Consider the following 20,608-nt stretch of genomic DNA (forward strand, 5'->3'; position numbering starts at 1 on the left):
GCGTGAATAGGTTCAATCGTCGTTACACGGACCTTGTTTGAGGTCAGGATAATGTCCTCACCTGGTTGTTTAGGAAATGTATAGAGATCACGACCTCGTCAGTGTTTATTGAGAATAACCAGTCATGCTGTATCAACTAATCACATGAGATAAATATAGGATGTATCTTTCTTTCACCTGTACTTGTTTCTTTGAAATTGCTTTCAGAACTACTAGTTTGCAAGATGCGTTATCATCTCCAACTTAAAAGTGATGGATATGAACAAAGGCAACTATTCAACATCAATCACCACTAACAATTTGATCATATTTATTTTTACCTGACGGTGGAATGGCCAATGATATCATAACTCTCCCCACGTCTGAGAAGGCTTATATTTTCGTTTATTTGAAATGGAAATAAACGACCCACAGATAGCGAATAAAATGACCTTACAAACAGGATATGAAAGTCAAACGTGGTAAGGAAGCGACCGCCTCTAAACAACATTTTCTTAAAGATTCTTTTTTGTGTTTATCTTTTGTTGTGATTTCTTAACTTTTATAAAATTTCTTCAGTTAGTAAAGTTGGTTTGTGATGCTTCATGACTTGTTGTCATGATCGAATCTTCTGTATCACGTACAAAAAAGCTAAGCATACAAAAATCAATACACTCATTTAACAGAATGTCCGAAGAACCTGCACATCACGTGACATCAAAGAGGTAATAAACAGTTACGAGCACGAGATGCAAGTTATGTAAAAATCAAGTTTTCAAATGAATTATAAATTATTATTTTTTCTTATTACATTTTATTTCTTTATTTTACATTTTAATTTAAAAATAGTAATTACGAAACGCTAACTTATAAATTATTTATTTCGCTTCATTATTTAGAGATTTAAATAATTTAATATATAGACAATAAATTGTCAATAAGTTCCAATTTTGCGTGTATTTTGAAATAAGATGAATTAAGACTGCTTCCTTTATGCCAAGGGTGCGAGATAGCGTTCCATGGGTTGTGAGATGACATTTGTTTTGGCCACCTTCACCTGTATTCGTAAATAAATAATTACTGTGAGGGGTGCGAGAACATATTAAAATTTTTTAGGGGTGCGGGGCATAAAACCACTGCTTTATGTCATGAAAGAGGTCAATGTAACATTCAGGATTTTTTTGTTAAATACTATTATAAATATGATAATTTTTATTCAGAAAAATTCATGTAAGAAACACTTATGGTTTAAAGGATATATTATGTAACAAAATGTTTGTAGTTAGAAATAAAGCCTTTTTTTAGTAGGAAAAAAGCTAAAATCCACTCTAAAAAGGAAAAATTTTGACTACGTACGATATATTAGACTGCTTCCGTATGAATTAACTGCAAGTTCACGACCGTCATAGGCCCAGCATGGCCAGGTGGTTAAGATGCTCTACTCGTAATCTGAGGGTCGCGGGTTCAAATCCCCATTACACCAAACATGATCGCCCTTTCAGCCGTGGGAGTGTTATAAAATGGCGGACAATCCCACAATTCGTTGGTAAAAGAGTAGCCCAAAAATTGGCGGTAGGGAGTGACGACGAGCTGCCTCCCTCTAGTCTTACATTACTAAATTAGGGACGGCTAGCACAGATTGCCCTCATGCAGCTTTGCGCGCAATTGAAAAAGAAACAAACTGACGTTATACTTAGCTGATACTTAAAAAATAAATGTTCTTTAAACATATATTGTAGAAATATGGCTTCCATTTCTTCTATGGACTCCTTTGTTGTTAACTTGAAATGTTTATTTAAGGGCATGAATTGGTCCTGTGGTAGAACGAGTTATTTAGAACCAGGCAAGACAAACTATAATATTGGTAATTGTTTTTGTTTTTTTGATTTTCGCGCAAAGTTACTCGAGGGCTCTCTGCGCTAGCCGTCCCTAATTTAGCAGTGTAAGACTAGAGTGAAGACAGTTAGTCATCACCACCCACCGCCAACTCTTGGGCTACTCTTTTACCAACAAATAGTGGGATTGACTGTCACATTATAACGCCCCCACGGCTGAAAAGGCGAGCATGTTTGGTGCGACGGGGATTCGAACCCGCAACCCTCAGATTACGAGTCGAACGCCTTAACACGTTTGGCCATGCCGGGCCTCAATATACGTAATGCCACAGAATTTGATTTCAACATAAATTGTAGGTACGTTCTAAAAGTGACAGTAGATGATGAGAGTTAAGGTTTAGCAGAGTGGCTGACATTTCTCTGATCAGTGTGCAGGTGTTTTGTTAAAACAAAGCCCTATAGGGCTATCTACTGAGTCCACCGAGGGAAATCAAACCCCTTATTTTAGCGTTGTAACTCCGTAGACTTACCTCTGTACCAGTTGGAGACTCTCTGATCATTCGTTCAACTTCGGGACAACAATAAATATATTTAATAGCTATGGTATGCGGTATGTCCTTTGTAATTTGAATTTCAGTTAAGATAAAACTTAAAGTATTATAAACGCTTTAAACACTTATATTATGTCTGAATATGTCACATATAAATAATAAAACACGAACTACTTATGTTTTAAAGATCCAGATCTCTATATCTCTTCTCTTTAAAGTCATTTGAAAGTAAGGACAGTGAATAATTCGTTGTTCGTTTTTTCACAAACAATAAAAGCCTCTTTAAAGCTGTGAAAAATAATTATGTTATCTTAGAAACTTAAAGAATAGAACAGTATAGTAAAACCCTGTTCGTGAAAGACCTAATTTATATCTATAAATAAAGAACTGTTACAAGACACCATTGATACTTATGTTGATAAAGTGAAGCAATATTTTCGTATTTAAACGTAGTTTTAACCCTTATGTTTAACGAATAAAGAGAAGAATACAATTGTTATGGAATGTTTGTGTCATACGTTTGTATTACAGAACAATGGGTGTTTGAACATAGTTTTCACAAGTTTTATCTTATAAGACTAGAGGGAAAGTAGCTAGTGAACAGTACCGACCATCACTCTTGATCTGCTCTGATCTTACACTGCTAAATTAGGTACGGCTAGCGAAGACAGCCCTCGTGTAGTTTTGCGCGAAATTCAAAACAAACCAAACAATCAGAATTTGAGACCTGAGAAAGGCAGTGATTTTGAAAAGTTAAGTTCGATACAGAAATATAAGAAAACTTCGTAAATTTAAATGTTTGCTTATTCAAGTCAGATAGTCTACTCTTTAAAGAAACTGAGCCAAAGAATTAATAGAGATAAGTCGCTATTCATAGAAGAAATCTATGTCGTTGGTTAGTCTACCATCCTGGAAAGTAGGTAATGTCTACCCCATTATTAGAGAAGGGAAGTGGTTTTGTGTGCCAAAGAAATGGACAAACAACTTGTTGTGCCACAGCGAAATCAGTTTAATTTCAACAAATCAGATCTTATACAAAAATATATGGTATATATTCTACATGTCGAGGTGTCAGTACTAAATAGTGTGACTCACTGACTCTCTAATAACGCATGAATGTCTGAGCTCGAATTTCACTCTCAGCTATATTTAGTTTGACAACTGCTATCAAAGAAGAAGTAGTACTGGTCCTAATAAGGTTATTGAACGAATTAAACCAAGGTTGGTAATTACATGTGGTTTACTGAGATGCTTAAATAACAAGTTCTTCAAGAAAAAAACGCGAACGAAGCGCCACCGTTAGTTTAAAGTTTTTGAATTACGCACAGATCGACTTGAAGACTGAACGAAAGTGTTTTTGTTTATTTTATAAATTACTGAGACAGTAAAATTTATAGTTTGAATATAAACAGGAAGATGGACACATAACTACTGAGAGATTACTGAAGAGAATGAAATCTCTGCATAGTTGAGTTTAATATTACTATTTTAAATGGTGAGCAAACAACCTCTATCTGTCAGTCACACTTGGCCACGTCCGACCTTTCATTTGTAGAGATTTAGTTTGTTTACAGCTTTGCGCAAAGCCACACAAGAGCTATCTCCGCTAGCCGTTCCTTATTTAGCAGTGTAAGACTAGAGGGCAAGCAGTTAATCATCACCACTAAGAGCCAACTCTTAGGCTGTCCTTTAACCAACGAATAATGGGATTGACCTTAACTTTATAACGCCTCCACTGCTGAAAAGACGAGCATTTTTGGTGTGACCGAGATACGAACATGTATTTGAAGAGGAAACCGAAGAAATGAATACCGTCAAACAACAGGATGAGTTTAGAAGTAAATTGTAACTCTAAAGCAATTACCATCGCTCATGAAGAATTTTTTTTACCCTAACGTTAATTATCTATCAAGTTTAATGACCATTAATATATATATATATATAGATTACATACACTTAATTAATGTATTTGTTTTAATTTTCAACATGTTAAAAGTAAAGGAGCTGATGTATTACGATTCTTGTTTAAACATATCGGACAGTTTATCCATAGTGGAGAGAGAAGAAGCGCTTTTATTATGTCTGAAAAGTATAAACATGTGTTCGTTTATTTAATGTAGTTGGTCAGTCTACCAATCTTGGAAAGTATGGTAATGTTTTAGTTTATTTGATATAGTTGGACAGTCTACCCATCTTGGAAAGTATGGTAATGTTTTAGTTTATTTGATGTAGTTGATCAGTCTACCCGTCTTGGAAAGTATGGTAATGTTTTAGTTTATTTGATGTAGTTGATCAGTCTACCCGTCTTGGAAAGTATGGTAATGTTTTAGTTTATTTAATGTAGTTGATCAGTCTACCCGTCTTGGAAAGTATGTTTTAGTTTATTTGATGTAGTTGGTCAGTCTACCAATCTTGGAAAGTATTGTCATGTTTTAGTTTATTTAATGTAGTTGGTCAGTATACCCGTCTTGTAAAATATGGTAATGTTTTAGTTTATTTAATGTAGTTGATCAGTCTACCCGTCTTGGAAAGTATGGTGATGTTTTAGTTTATTTGATGTAGTTGATCAGTCTACCAATCTTGGAAAGTATGGTGATGTTTTAGTTTATTTGATGTAGTTGGTCAGTCTACCAATCTTGGAAAGTATGGTAATGTTTTAGTTTATTTGATGTAGTTGATCAGTCTACCCGTCTTGGAAAGTATGGTAATGTTTTAGTTTATTTGATGTAGTTGGTCAGTCTACCAATCTTGGAAAGTATGGTAATGTTTTAGTTTATTTAATGTAGTTGGTCAGTATACCCGTCTTGTAAAATATGGTAATGTTTTAGTTTATTTAATGTAGTTGATCAGTCTACCCGTCTTGGAAAGTATGGTGATGTTTTAGTTTATTTGATGTAGTTGGTCAGTCTACCAATCTTGGAAAGTATGGTAATGTTTTAGTTTATTTGATGTAGTTGATCAGTCTACCCGTTTTGGAAAGTATGGTAATGTTTTAGTTTATTTGATGTAGTTGGTCAGTGTATCAATCTTGGAAAGTATGGTAATGTTTTAGTTTATTTAATAATTTCTGATTGAACACTTTTTTTTAATACAGCAAGTTTTGTCAGAACTAGAGAAATACAATCGAATATCTATGAAAGGTTCAAACGCCTGTTTGTTCTTGCCAGAACATGCACAACACAGTTTGGTTCAACTTTAATATCACGGTGAATGTATAATGAGGCCAGGCCATTCAATCGATCTTCATTGGTGGTATTTCTCAAATACGTTTTGAGTCTTCTGAGAGTTGAAAACGAATGCTCCACCGAGCTCGTTGACACAGATAGCGTGGCAAATACTTTCAACAGTCTAGAAATGACTAGGAACATTTCTGCATTGCACATTGCATCTATGATATTTTTTTGATATTCACCTACTGCACATAGTGGTGAGAATCCCCGCCTGTCACGCGCGAGACCGGATTTCGATTTCCCCCCGGAGAGTATGTGTATATTCTAGCCAGACATGGCCAAGCGTGTTAAGGTGTGCGACTCGTAATCTGAGGGTCGCGGGTTCGCATCCCCGTCGCGCCAAACATGCTCGCTTTTTCAGCCGTGGGAGTGTTATAATGTGACAGTCAATCCCACTATTTGTTGGTAAAAAAGTAGCCCAAGAGTTGGCGGTGGGTGGTGATGACTAACTGTCTTCACTCTTGTCTTACACTGCTAAATTAGGGACGGCTAGCACAGATAGCCCTCGAGTAGCTTTGTGCGAAATTCAAAAACGAATAAACTTGTTTTGACTGAGATCTAAAGATCCAATGTTTAAGTTTTTGCTGTGGGGGGAAACGGGAGCGCCCCGAGAAAAACCCACTTTCACAGGACAGGCGTCGTAAGTTTTACCTGTCCTGTACCCGAAACCTGAAAAAGAAAATACGTGAATTTTGCCCTTTAAGTGTTTTGTTGTGTGATTTGTGATTCTTGAAATATGTTGTATGGTGAAATAAATTTGGTTGGTGCACTTGTTAACTTATAGAGTGATGCCGTTAGTTTGTTTCTGTGTTCTGCTTTTAAATAGTATTTGTGTGATATTTCTGTTAGTCTATTTCTTAGTGTTGGTAAGTTACTAATTTGATGTATATAATTTACTGGAGTGAATGATGGTAGACTGAATGCAGATCTTAGTATTTTGTTTTGTTGAACTTGGATTTTCTCGAGTGTGTTATTTGACATATTATATGTTACTTGACATTCATACTCTATTAGTGGACGAATGTAAGCCTTGTATATTTGTATAAAGGTATTTGGTGAGCATTTTGAGTGTTTGCTGGTTAGAGTCATTAAGTGTGAAATGCGTTTTCTAATTGATGAGTGTATGTTGTTAACATGTTTTTTCCATGTTAGTTTTGTGTCGAAAGTGATGCCAAGGAATCTGATGTTTTTGCTTATGTTAATGGGCGTATTTCCAAGTGATAATTTTATTTTTTCTAGATTTTTTCTTTGTTTTTGAAATTTCCTGTAGAAGGTGATTTCTTGTGTTTTGGTTTAAAAATTATAAGAGTTTAAAGATTTTAAAAATTATAATATAAAAAGAGAAAAAAAAAAGTTAAATTCAATAACCATCCACGAAAGGGGACGAATAGGAACCACAACGTTCCTGAACACCCCAGTTGGAGAGAGAATTCTTCTGACTTCTCTCTCTCTAAACTAAACACCTGCCACGTTTGTTTGCGTTTCAAAAACAAACAAACAATCACCTACTGCAGCTAGTATAGTGCTGTCAATGTCAGCCTTGTATATATTGACCAACTCTTTAATTTGGTCACATTGTTGTGCTGTAGGTTTTGACCGTTCTGTGGTAGATCCTGATGGTAGTAGACACATGAAGTTTATAAGGAGAGTTTTGTGACTGGACAGACAGCCACATATTTGTGAAAGAATGTGATTAACAAATGGTACAAATACAATACGAAAGGACTCCTCAGAGCTAGTACTTTGTGTATTAGCACGGTACATCTGTGTTTTAGCCTGCCTTGGCATTATGATGTCAATTTGAAGCTCACTACACAGAGTTTGAGCCTCACAGAAAATGTTAATAAATTCATTCACAGTATTATTCCTGAGTGAACGGATTAAATCTTCCACTATTTCTGCGTGATGCATCGCAGCACCTAAATCAATGTTATGTTGCTGCAGAAAGTTGCACAGAGGTAAACTAAAGGAAAACAATTTAGCAATGGTAAGTAGAGAGATGATGAATTCTGGCTGTGTTATAGAACACAACAATTGATTGGCTTGCGTGGCAGAATCTCTGTCTTGCCAACCTGATATGGTCTCAAGGGCATCTGCAACTGCATGGGTTAATTTAGAAAGACAATGACTGAGTCATGCCTCTCAACCCACCGGGTGGGGCAGAGACCTTTCAAACTTTTTTTTCGATTCAATTGCTTTATTATTCACCGAAAGAGCCAAAACGTGCTTTCGTTTGGGTGTATTGAGAAAGTTTTCAATGCTAGAAATTACTCCCATGCATCAGAAATTGCCAAGTTTAGGGAATGGGCACTGCAGTGTACATAGAGTACAAGTGGAAATTTATCAGTTATGTGTCTCTGGACACCTTTGAATTTCCCACTCATAGAGACAGCACCGTCGTACCCTTGTCCTCGCAGGTAAGCCATGTCAAAACCATATTTTGTCAGATTGGTTATGATAACATCAGCCAAGTTTCTGCCTGTCACATCATAAACAGGTAAAAATTGCAAAAAAATCTTCTCTCATTGCAATAGAGTTGTCATTGGCATGCAAATATCTAACACACAGCGAAAACTGTTCAATGCCTGAAATATCTGTTGTTTCATCAGCTAATATTGAGAAACACTTTGCAGCGTTAACCCTGTTGACCAAAGCATCAAGAACATAAGTATTACAGGCATTGATGATTTCATTTTTAATTTGAGGACTCAGATACGTAGCATTCCTCTTTGTACTCTTAAGGCGGAAAATTGCCCGAAAATCCTCATCATTATTGATGGGCTCCTCATCAGTTTCACCAACAAACATTGGACCAGAATGATATTTTCCCCTTAAAGCTAAACCCTGTCTCCCACACAGCAATACAGTATCAAAAATAAGCATTAAATATTGCCGGTTCTGTTCAATTTCTTGCTTGTAATTTGCATCAAGCTGCAAGTGCACAGATAAACTTGTATTTGCGACCTGTAGAAAATTGTTAGCTTTTTCTTTGCTGTCTTGGTGGTACTGTTTCAATTCATGTGCCTTGAAGTCTTCAACAGCCTTCTTCCAGTTTGTGTATGGAAATTTCACTAGTTGTCCCAATTTCTGACTTTCAACACCAGCACCATCAGGAGCAAAAAGACAGCAGTACTTGCAGAAAACACCTTTGCATGTTGACTGTAGAGTAGCCATCTCCACTGTGAAAGCCAACGATGCTGAAAACGCAGCTTTCTTGGACCACACTGGGGGAAAACATAATCACTCCCTGGCTTCCAGGTATTCTCAAAGAGGCATTTTTTGGTTTCAGCGTTTATCTAAAAGAGATAGAAAGACATAGTTCTAATTAAGTTATTTCATACATAAGAAAGTTTGTTATGAGAGTTCAATAACCTCGAAGAGAAAGACTTAGAGCTGTACTTCACAGAGCAGGCCTAACATCCTGTGGCTGTAGGCCTCCAATCACTAGCAGCAATGAATATTCAGTCTAAGATTCATAAGAGTATTTGCACAATTGTTAATACAAAATTAATATAATGAAGAGTCGACTTACCTGTTTACCAATGCTGATATCATCAGAAATGTAATTTCCAATGTCCCAGACTGGACCTGAGGTGGTAGTGGCAGCACTGGTAGAAGGCCACGGTGATGCCTCTGACAATTCAGTTAACAATACTGATTCAACCTGATTGGCTGCAGCATATTGATCAGGTTCAGCCTCACAAAGGGGTTTAAAGAACCCATGCAGTGTCTTTTGCTTTTTCAGGCTTGACACAGTGAATAACTGTTTATCGCAACTTCTGTTTGTCAACGTCACATTCACAGTACTATGGTGCTGCTAGCCTGCCACGAAGCCACCCACTGTTTATTTGTGAAGTTAATTTTCGAAATCCAGAGAATCTCAACATACACTGTCCTTGATATTTGAATACAGGTTATAGACACTATTCATATATTTTGCACTCTCCTGGGTGACTCGATATTTTACATGTTGATGACAGGACTGTAGGCCTACTTTGCTGGGCCTGATAGCTTTATGTTATATATCATATATATATGCTTATATATTTATTTATGATTAAAAAAATAAGACAAACACCTCAGTGTGCCATTCTGAAATTTGGCAAAAAGGTGGTCTCAGAATGCATAATTCAGGCTTTTCTTTTATGTTTTTATTAAAAATTTTCTTGGGAGGCATGCTCCCTGACCCGCTAGCATGGCTTCGCGCCTACAGCACTTGCATCAAGCACTCAAACTAACCCCCTCCCAGTGACCATTTCTGGATACACCCCTGCGTGATATTATATTAAGCAATTAGCATAAATAATGGTGCGCGATACGACCGTACGAGTACATTATGGTACTGATAGAAATTGTTAAACTAGTTTCCATGGTGTTACTATAAAAATAGTTATTAACATTCTTTAAAAGAGGAAAAACTGCCACTATGTATTTTAAAGAATCTGGTTGATTTTGTAAAGTATATTCCTGCTGCGAATAATAGGGTTGTGATTCTAAAGTTGTTAAATGTAACTTTTTTACTTGCTGCAGTGTATGTTGATAAAAAGTCATGATATCAAATGAAAAACATTTTAGCTATTAAAAAAGTGCAGCCACAAATATAATTTGTGGTATTTGTAAATATAAATAGGTAACTAACCATCACCATTCACTGCCAACTCTTGGGCTATTCTTTTACCAACGAATAGTGGGATTGACCGTTACATTATAACGCTCTCACAGCTGAAAGGGCGAGCATGTTTGGTGTGGCGCGGATTCGAACCCACGACCCTTGAATGACGTGATAAAAATATTACAGCAAATATTCATTTACTACTTAGCTCGGCCGCATGCTTTTCTTTAACCATCCTAATGCCACAAAGTTCAACATTTAGTCCATTTATGACCTTTAAGGGGTCTCTGATCTGGCTACTTGGCTCATTTCTTGCATAAAATAATGCTCGTGTGAAAATACTAAATATATTTTTATGCCTCTTCAAATTAATACAAATTTTAAAATAAAAATATTCTAAATGTTAATACATACGGAAGGAGCAATGTGAAACAACATTTCCTTAAATTAATCCAATCACCTTCCACTGGTGCTCTATGTGGAATATGTGTTGCATCCAAAACTGGATAGATAAAGGTGAGGTTTCAGTAATAAAAATATTGATTTTCTTTATCAACAGTGTAAAATCAAGTTGTTTATATTCCTCCACTTATAATTTATTTTAGCATCTAAGCCCAGTGACAAAAACTACATGTAATTCTGTAATCCATTCAGCTTTTGTTGTGTAAATATAAGCATTGAACCTGCTTGGCTGAAGATTTAACCTTCCATAAACTGAGTAATAAGTGATACTGAATAAAGCTGTATAATGTGAAAAGTATATTATAGTTGGTTGAAATATATTAACTACAGACATTTAGTGAACACTAATTTTGTTTAAAAATTTAAAACGCTTTTTCTAAGGTTTTTGGATTTAAAATCAAAGTACAAATTTAGTTTTATTAATTCTTATCTTGTTTTAAATTACAAATTCTACAACAATTCTAGAATGTCCTTTTTGTAGCATTTTTTAGGTAATAGGTTGAGAACTATATTAAAATTATGTGAATGAATATTGTGGATCGCACATGCTAGACATAAAAGCTCTGAAAATGAAAAGAATGGTAACTAGTTTGAGTCAGGTTGGAAGCTACCTATTAGTGGGCTACCAGGATGGAACTGTTTGCTTGTTCAGTTGTAAAGGCAAAAAGTTAGTGTGGTTTATTTTGTTATGATTATTAAATTTGAGGTTAGAAAGCACTAGAAAAACTCAAGTATTTTTTTTTAGTAGAATAATTACAATAGTTAGTGTTGTCAGTGTTTATACTGTTTCAGAAAGTAGCTGGATTATTGATTCAATAACGATTTTTTATGAGATGGTAAACCATGTCTTCACACACACATAAATGTTGTTCCTCTCTTGCATCTCTGGCCTGGCATGTCCTAGCGCGTTAAGGCGTGCGCTTCGTAATCTGAGGGTCGCGGTTCGCGCCCGAGTCGCGCCAAACATGCTCGCCCTCCCAGCCGTGGGGGCGTTATAATGTGACGGTCAATCCCACTTTTCGTTGGTAAAAGAGTAGCCCAAGAGTTGGCGGTGGGTGGTGATTACTAGCTGCCTTCCCTCTAGTCTTACACTGTTAAATAAGGGGCGGTTAGCACAGATAGCCCTCGAGTAGCTTTGTGCGAAATTCCAAAACAAACAAACAAACTTGCATCTCCTATGAGGTTTTCATGACACTAGACTTGAACTCACTCATATGAACTGCACTGTTGCATAATGATGTCATCATGCAAAAACAGTCCTTCAGCAGTAGGAAAACAACACATCCTTCATGTGCAATAACTCCTCCCAATGCACTTGTGATAACTTCATTCTCAGCACTGCATTGAACAGATATGTCATTTTTTATCTCTCATTTGCACTTAATTTGATGAGTGAAACTTTGGTTTTTATGATATTTATATTTATTATTTTTGTTTTTATATACTGACAGTATTACATAACAAGACTAAAGATTGAATACCTTTTCCCATGCCAGTTATACTGGGGTTCTCACTAGTCAAAAAACACACTTCTCATGAGCATTGTGGTTGAACTTTAGCATACGTGGCAACTGATGGAGGTTTCTACTTGTGTATATATTACCTTGACACAAGATAAAACCATAGGCTAAACATGAATGGATAGAAAATATTATTTTCTATCTAAGTCAATGTTAAATAAATATTATTTGCATAAAAAGTTGTGTATGATCTCTGAGAAGTGACTAGTGATGGAATCAAAGAAAGGATTTTAATGCGAAGTTTACAAACTTAGGAACAAGCCTCAAACCTAGGATTTTGTTGTTTTCTTGAATTTTATTTTATAATGTTTTTGTTCAAGATAACTTCCTTTGTGTACATGTTTTAAAACAACAGGACTATTCTTATGTGAGATGATGTAAGAATAAGTTAAAGTGGTTCTCCTAGTGCAATATATTCAAGTGAAAGAATAGTTTCGTATATATTTATTTGTGCATAATAAATTTTTTATTACTAAAACAACCCATACTAATACAGGAATGTCTCAGGTATTGAAACTAAACTAAAACTGTTAGAGAGAAATTAAACTTCACTGTTGTTCTTAATCTTGTACATGTGAATGAAACTTACTGTAGGTTTTCTAGTGCCCAGATCCTTTATCCATTTCCATTTTGATAGAACTGTGAATCTTAAGAAATTACTGTTCATAAATAAAGAACCTGTAAAAGTCTCTTTTGTTGTTTATTGTTTTGTTTATTGAATGGTACCATCAGACGTCTTTGGATAGTATCAGATGGATTTCATTTGTACCTTGGATCTCAAACCTTTATTAGAATATCATAAAAAATTATATTTTGAAAAGAAATTTACATTCATTAAAAAGTTTACCTTTAGTCAGTATACACATATAAAATTCACAAGATCTTTTAAGACTGAAAATGTGATCCAACCAGTAATGTTATCATATGCTGTCAAATTATTTCTTTATCTTCTATTTTAGTTTTTTAATTTATTAACCACTACTTACTGTTTTGGCAAGAAAAAAAATATATTTTTTTAAATTAATACCAACCAATGCTTGTGGAATTTCATAAATTAATCAAGCCATCAGAACTAGGGAAAAAAGAATTACATATTTAGTTTTGTTAACCTGTAACAAATATTAAAACTTACTCTGTGTCATAAATATATATATATATATATGTTTACATATCCAGTACTAGGTTTGTAAGAGTTGAATTAAAAAACAAACAAACATGTGTTTCATTCCCTTTGAACATGAAAAGAAAGGTGGATAATTTTCACAGGTATATACTTTGGTTTTATTTATAGCATCTAGATAAGCAGCTTTAAAATACGTTGATGTTATTATTACCATTTAATGACTAATTGTCCAGCATGGTTAAGTGATTAGGGTGCTTGACTTGCAATCTGAGGGTTGTGAGTTTGAATCCCCATCCCACCAAATATACTCACCCTTTCAGCAATGGATGTGTTACAATGTGACTTCAGTCACACTATTTTTCGGTGAAAAAGTAGCCTGAGAGTTGGCAGTGGATGGTGATGACTAGCTGGCCTTCCCTGTAGTTTTCCACTGCTAAATTAGGGATGGCTAGTGGAGATAGCCCTTGTGAAAAACAAACTGTCCAATTACACATTGGTGATAGTTTATCCAGGGTTTCTTTTGCTTTGCTTTAGATTGCCTATACTTTTATAAATAGGATAACCTAGTTAAAACTTGCCTCTTTTTGATATGTGTAATCACTTCTAAACATCTGGTTAATTGTAATTTTTTTAATGTGTGTTATCACTTATAAACATTTGGTTAATTGTAATCTTTTTAATGTGTGTTATCACTTATAAACATTTGGTTAATGATCTTTTTAATGTGTATTATCACTTATAAAAATTTGGTTAATCACCTTTCTAATATGTATTATGACTTATAAACATTTGGTTAATTGTTATATTTTTAATGTGTATTATCACTTATAAATATTTGGTTAATTTTTTTATCTTTTTGACGTGTGTTGTTACTTATAAACATTTGGTTAAATGTGTTATCACTAATAACCAACTGTTTATAAGTGATAATGCTTAAAATGTGTAGCAAAAGTGAAGAACTTTGAAATTTAAAAATAAACAACCTAACACGTTTCTACCTTTGAATAGAATGGAAAATATGTTTTCTCTATATATTAATTATAACATTAAAGGACAACGAGAAAATGTTTGATGCATCTGGACTGTCTTATCCGTAAATTAAACTAAAGCCTTAAAATAGATTCAAACTCAAAGCTAGCCATTATTGTTCAAATATATTTTAAGGTTTCCCTTAAACTTGCTTAAATTAACTGTATTCACATCTGAAAGTAGTACTTCTCCTCTGATGCCCTTTCAGCTTGTGATACACCACATGTAATACATTGCATTTTTAGAATTAAAAACAAGGTGCAATTTCTTTGCCCAGCTCACTAACTAATCCAAATTTTTTTGTGAAGCAACAGCATCCTTCTCACAGTCAACAACACCCAAAACTTTAATAATGTCAGTAAATTTAAAATATCAATAGATTATTTGTTCATCTATGTCACTAAAGTAAATAAAAAAAAACAACAACAAATGTGCTAACACTGAGCCTTGACGTTCCCTACTTGTGACATTATTCTGGTTTGACCTAGCTGTATTTATAACAACTATTTGCTTTCCTCTGTCTAGCCAGCTTTCTATCTAATGAGCCAACCTATTCCCCACAGCTACTGAGATAACATTTTTCAACAACCATTTTATGTGGCACTTTGTCAAATACTTTCTGAAAATCCAGATACACCATCTTACCCTTACCTACACAAAAAGTAACCTCTTCATATAGTGTTAAAAAGTTATTAAGGCAAGTTATTAAGGTGCTGAGTATTCAACAAAAGTTTTAAGTAGTATAAGTGACTTTCCAAAACATCTTTTATCACCACTGGCATACGACTAATAGACTTATAATTAATAATTACTGGAACAATTTCTATTACCTCCATTGAAAAGGGTAGTGACATTAGCCAACTTCAAATCTTATATTCATGGATTTACAAAAATTTAAAGCAAATGCCTCACATGATCATGACTTAATCTCTTTCAAAACTCTTGAAGAAACATTATCTGTTTCCAGGAGCTTTATCATTCTTTAAACTTCCAAATGTTTTCTTAACAAGCTTATAATTAATGTGGTCATTCTAATTCAGCCCTTGTTTCCATCTAGAAACTGCTTAGTTTGAGAAACACTGATTAAATCTTTATTAATAAAAACTAAAGGATGACGTGTAATGTAATTCTTTTTCTTCTAAATACTTTGTCACTGTTTGAAAGATGCCTGAGCCATATAAGCCATTTCTGGTACCATTATGTTGCTTTGGGGAAATGATTTGAGAAACTTGGTGAATTCTTAGAGATATATATATGCATTTAATATTTTAATTCACCCTTCTTTTCATATTTTATCTTCGAGCCTCCTAGGCCTGGCATGGCCTGGTGGTTAGGGTGCTCAGCTCGTAATCTGCAGGTTGAAACTTCAAGTCATGTTACTAAAGAGATAGACTCTTTAGTGGGCCTAGTACCAAATATATCTATGGTTCCCTATTTGAATGTGTTCTCTTTTTATAATTTATTCAGATAATATTGAAATAATTCATGTTTTAAGTCATTAAAATTTAACAATTTTGGTAAGCTGCACCTCATGCTGGGATCTATTGAAGGCATTAAACTGTTTTTACTTCTGTTTAATAGTAACCCTTGAAGTATTTACTTAGAAACTTTTGTAAATATTTCAAAGGAAGATTTAGTTTTTCTATGCCTTACATCAGGACGGATGCATAAGTATGTTTTAACTTGCATGTGTAAATGTATCTTCAGAATTATTATCAGTTGAGTTACAGTTTCAAGATAGGATTCACTTGCATGTATTTTGACCCATTGTTTCTTGAGTTGTGGCTGTTAGGTTGGATTCACTTGTGCACATTATGACTTACTGTTAGTCAAATTGTGATTTTTAGGTAGAATTGACTTGTGTGCATTATGACCCATTATTAATTGAGTTATGATAGTTGAGTAAGATTCACTTGTGTGCATAATGACGCACTGTCAGTCAAGTTGTTTTTCTCAGGTAGGATTTATTTGTGTGCATAATGATCCATTGTTAGTTGAGTTGTAATCGTTAGCTTAGATTCGTGTACATATTGTAAAGGTATTTTTCTGTAAACGGAAAAACTATAACTGAACAGGAAATTTACATTGGCTTCATAAAGACAAAAATGTATATCTGTTTATTTATCAATGTATTTTAGAGTTGTTATTTCTTACATAATGCAAGGATGATAAGAGCTGTTTCTTTCTTGAATGATACTTAATATGCTGATGTATGTTACAAACCAGTTCATATATCATACTGTGTTGATTCACATTACAAGCATGTTCACACATGATACTGAATGTACAATTTGTAATACAAGTCTGTTCACGCTTGGTATTTAATGTGCTGATAAAGGATTGAGTGCATTATCTTAAAATGATTTTGAATCTTTAAATCATCAAATTGTGACAAGCGTGGTTGATATAAAATTGTGGTGGAATGACATGTAATAGAATTTCATTTTGACATTGCATGACACTTTGTAAGTAGTGTGATGCCACCAAAAGAAAATAATTTTGGGGAATGGTATAAATGGTAGCTTGTGGCCATGAAGAGGTAAGTTCGGTTCAGATTCAGTTTATCCAAAAATAATTATGATACACTCAGTATGAAAGTAAAGGAATGAATCTGTAAAATTCCACTAAGAAAACAGAAGACTTGTATGGTTAATGGAGTGTGGATCATAAATAGATAAATTATTACATTGATGTTTCATGCAATTTAAACCTATTCCATCATATCATAATATCCTGTAGTTTTCTTCAACATTAACTAACCTTTACATAGGTCTTGTTATAATTTTTAGCTTCTTGTCACATGTATATGTAATATATGAATTGCCCAAAAGTAATAGTACTCACTTACTATGTGGTTTTTCAGTCAGTACAGGAAAGGTGTCATAAGGAATTCCCATAAGGGAAAAAGATGGTTTCTAACTGATCTATTTCTTTTGACTTATATTTGTTTGTACTTAAACTGTGAATAGGTGTTGCTCTCAGAAAATGTATATTTTTTGTGTGTCATAGAGTCCTATTACGTTTGGGCAACCCTGTGCAGTATTCTGATCTGGATTTATGTTATTTTAATAGAAGAGTTAATGCACAAGGTCACATATGAAAGATAATTTCAAAATTGAGTAAAAACTTGAATATTCAAATATTTGACTATTCTGGGTTGGGAAGAAGGAAAATAGTCAACTCTTCAAAGGTGTTATAGTTTTCAGTCATTTTTTTTAATTCATAGATTTATGTAAAATTCTTTAATATAAATTTACAGGAAAGTTGTGTTGGTGAAGTGTTTAAATTATTTATATGTACACCAGTATGAACAAAAATATTGTTTTTTCAGAACAAATTACTTTTGTACCAATAAGTTTCAGCAGGAACATGTGATGTTGTCCATTTGCTGTATCATTTCACATAAATAAAGACTTAAATAGTTTGCATTAAAAATCAATGTGAAATGAGTTTTTAATCTTGTGATCTTGAAATTGTTATGAAATTTACCTAATGGTAAAAATTATCAAGGAAGTTAATTGGTTACTATTTGCAATTACTTCTAGAGTGAAAAGTATTAATTAGGTGCTGTACAACCTCTGTGATACCACATTACTAATTATTGCTCAGTTTCTTATTTGTTGACCCCAGTGGCTCAGCAGTATGTCTGTGGACTTACATTGCTAAAAACCGGGTTTCGATACCCGTGGGGGGCAAAGCACAGATAGCCCATTGTGTAGCTTTGTGCTTAATTTAAAAAACAAAACAAACTTATTTGTAACTAATAATATTCTCATGTTAGTGGACAGAAGGAAATGTAACAACAGCAGTTTTTGTACACCCAGAGGGGAAGCAAATACTGTGTACAGTTAGCCAGCACACAAAGGAAGGAAATGAATCATTTTTGATCTCTCTATAAAAGAAAGTATCTACCTCAAACAGGCCTAATTCAGTATTCTCTTTAAAGTAAGTATTTTGATAGTTTTCCAGCAGTAAAGGTTTTTGTTTTACCTCTACACAGTTGTCTTATTTATATCAGACTCTGAAGACAAACATTTTAACATAATAACAAATAAACAAGAAATTTGTCAGAGTAGTTGATAAAGAATAAATCATAGGATGCTGGCCAGTAAAATTAGAAAAAGTTAAAGGTCACGACAATAAATATGAAAAACATCAAACTTTAACAGGTAACAAAACTACATTGGAGAAATGGAAAGACAATTGGGAACAAGAACACAAGGACACTACAAGTTTAATGAAAATGTAGATATTAGCCATTGTAGAACATACTATGTAAACTGGAAGCAAAGCACACTGAGACAGAGCTAGAATCATCAAGTCAAACAATTTTGACAAATAAAATTAATAAAGGAATTTATTTGCATGACCACAATAAACGTTCGTTAGAAATTAGAAACTTATGGCTACCATTGGTTGAACCCACATTCAGTCGTTCTTTCAATCAGAATCAAGAACAATCAACTAGTTAAAGTGCATCCACCTTGATAATATATAATACCTGTGGTAGTTTGCACAGGCTGATCTGAAGACGAAAGGCAGAAGACATTCAAAACATTATCCTCTGCACTTGAGCTGTGAAAGTTGGTTACATTGTCACTGATATATTCGTACAAGTGTATCTTTAATAGGCATTTATCATCAACTTCACAATCAAATTTACAAATATACCATGTACATTATCCATCACTTATGATGTAAGTTGAAAAATTGTTAGAAGTCAAACATTAAGAAGAGAATATATTTATTGTCACGAAAACAATGAACAAATTAGTAATTGAAAATTACTAATAATTATTAATAATTTTCACAGAATAAACAACTATTTTGTTATTTGACTGTGTTAACTTCAAGATTAAATCAGTGTTTATTTTACTGTAGAGTTCAGAATCAGCACATGTTATTGGGTGAAGTTACCACCATGAATTATGCATCAAAGGAAGATTGTGTTGCCGTAGGCACCCAACAAGGTGATCTCTATCTGACAGACAGAACTTGTAGAAGTCTAAGAATAGTCCATTTAAGGGACAACTGGTATACCTTCTTGTTCTTTATTGCTGTTTATGTGAAAATACTTCATCAAAATACATAAAAATTAATATCTTGTTGAAAATTACAATATTGAATTTGTTTGATATTATTATTGTTATCCTTCATGCTAAACAAACGAAGTTTTATTCTACAGTGTGAATTAATTAAGGGTTGACGTTATTAAGTAACATTCAATTCCATCTTTAGAGGATCTGACCTTATAGTTGCAAAACTTACAATTTTCATTTGGATTGAAGTGTTTTCACTGAGTTCATGGTGTTGTTTTTAAATTTTGCAGCTTATATTAGTTAACCACACCAAGCCTAAGGATCATTAGAAATTAGAAATCTGTGGTTACCATTGGTTGAACCCACATTCAGTCGTTCTTCCAAACAGAATCAAGAACAAACAACTAATTTGACTACACTAACTAAGGTTATTTGGACAAGTATTAAACCTCACAAATATTACTCACAGGTCTCTACTCAACTGTAGGAGGTCATAAATGGGTGGAATTGTAGGCTATGTCTAATAAAATATATGTAAACAGAGGGAATATTAAGTTAGACACAAAACATGAATAATTACTTTTTTAAGGAGTAATAATTTCATAACAAATACATGTGTTTTTGATTGGGCAGAAAACTTCTAAAACAAGCTGCTACGTTGTGCAGAAACTTGGTGATATGTGTGTGTTCTTTTTATCAGGCTCATGGCTTCATGTTTAATACCAGGAGACACCCTAAGTATGTTCATTGCTGATGAAAAAGGTGACATATTATCCTGTGATGACATCTGCAGTAATCCTCAGGAAAAAGAAATTTAACAGAATGTTATATTGTAAAAAATAAATGCCTTTTGACATCTGTTCTTTTCACAGAAGACTTGCTATAGAAGTAACGTACTAAAATAATCTTTGAGTGGTATGGTTTCTCAACATCTTTGCCTTGCAGATTTGATTTAGTGTTCAACAGGTGATAACTTTAAATTGAGCTGAAGGTTGACCACTACTTATTATATTTATTTAAATGCAGTTATAAGAAAAGCTGTTAGTAATATCCGAGATCCTTTAAAGTTTTGGACAGTTTCTGGATCCATGTGTTTGTATTTTGGTTCATATGACCTTGTAATCACACTGAGCTATGGATTGTGAAAACTAAGGTTTGAGTCACGGTATGTCATTAATTTTCTTCTGTAAACATGTTGTAGCCATGACAGTCAGCCCTATGATTTGGT

General features: G+C 33.9%; 2 long non-coding RNA genes across 5 annotated transcripts in view; one reads left to right on the forward strand and one right to left on the reverse strand.

Annotated features, from left to right (window-relative positions):
• LOC143239736 (uncharacterized) overlaps positions 1-20,608 on the reverse strand; it is a 570,827-nt gene that overhangs the window by 484,775 nt on the left and 65,444 nt on the right. The window lies entirely within an intron of this gene.
• LOC143237838 (uncharacterized) lies at positions 17,926-20,183 on the forward strand. The gene is made up of 3 exons (XR_013020289.1): positions 17,926-18,286; positions 19,223-19,375; positions 20,081-20,183. It is a non-coding gene; the product is annotated as an uncharacterized LOC143237838 (long non-coding RNA).

Source organism: Tachypleus tridentatus, chromosome 13, assembly GCF_004210375.1.
Source record: "Tachypleus tridentatus isolate NWPU-2018 chromosome 13, ASM421037v1, whole genome shotgun sequence".
Lineage (NCBI taxonomy): Eukaryota > Metazoa > Arthropoda > Merostomata > Xiphosura > Limulidae > Tachypleus > Tachypleus tridentatus.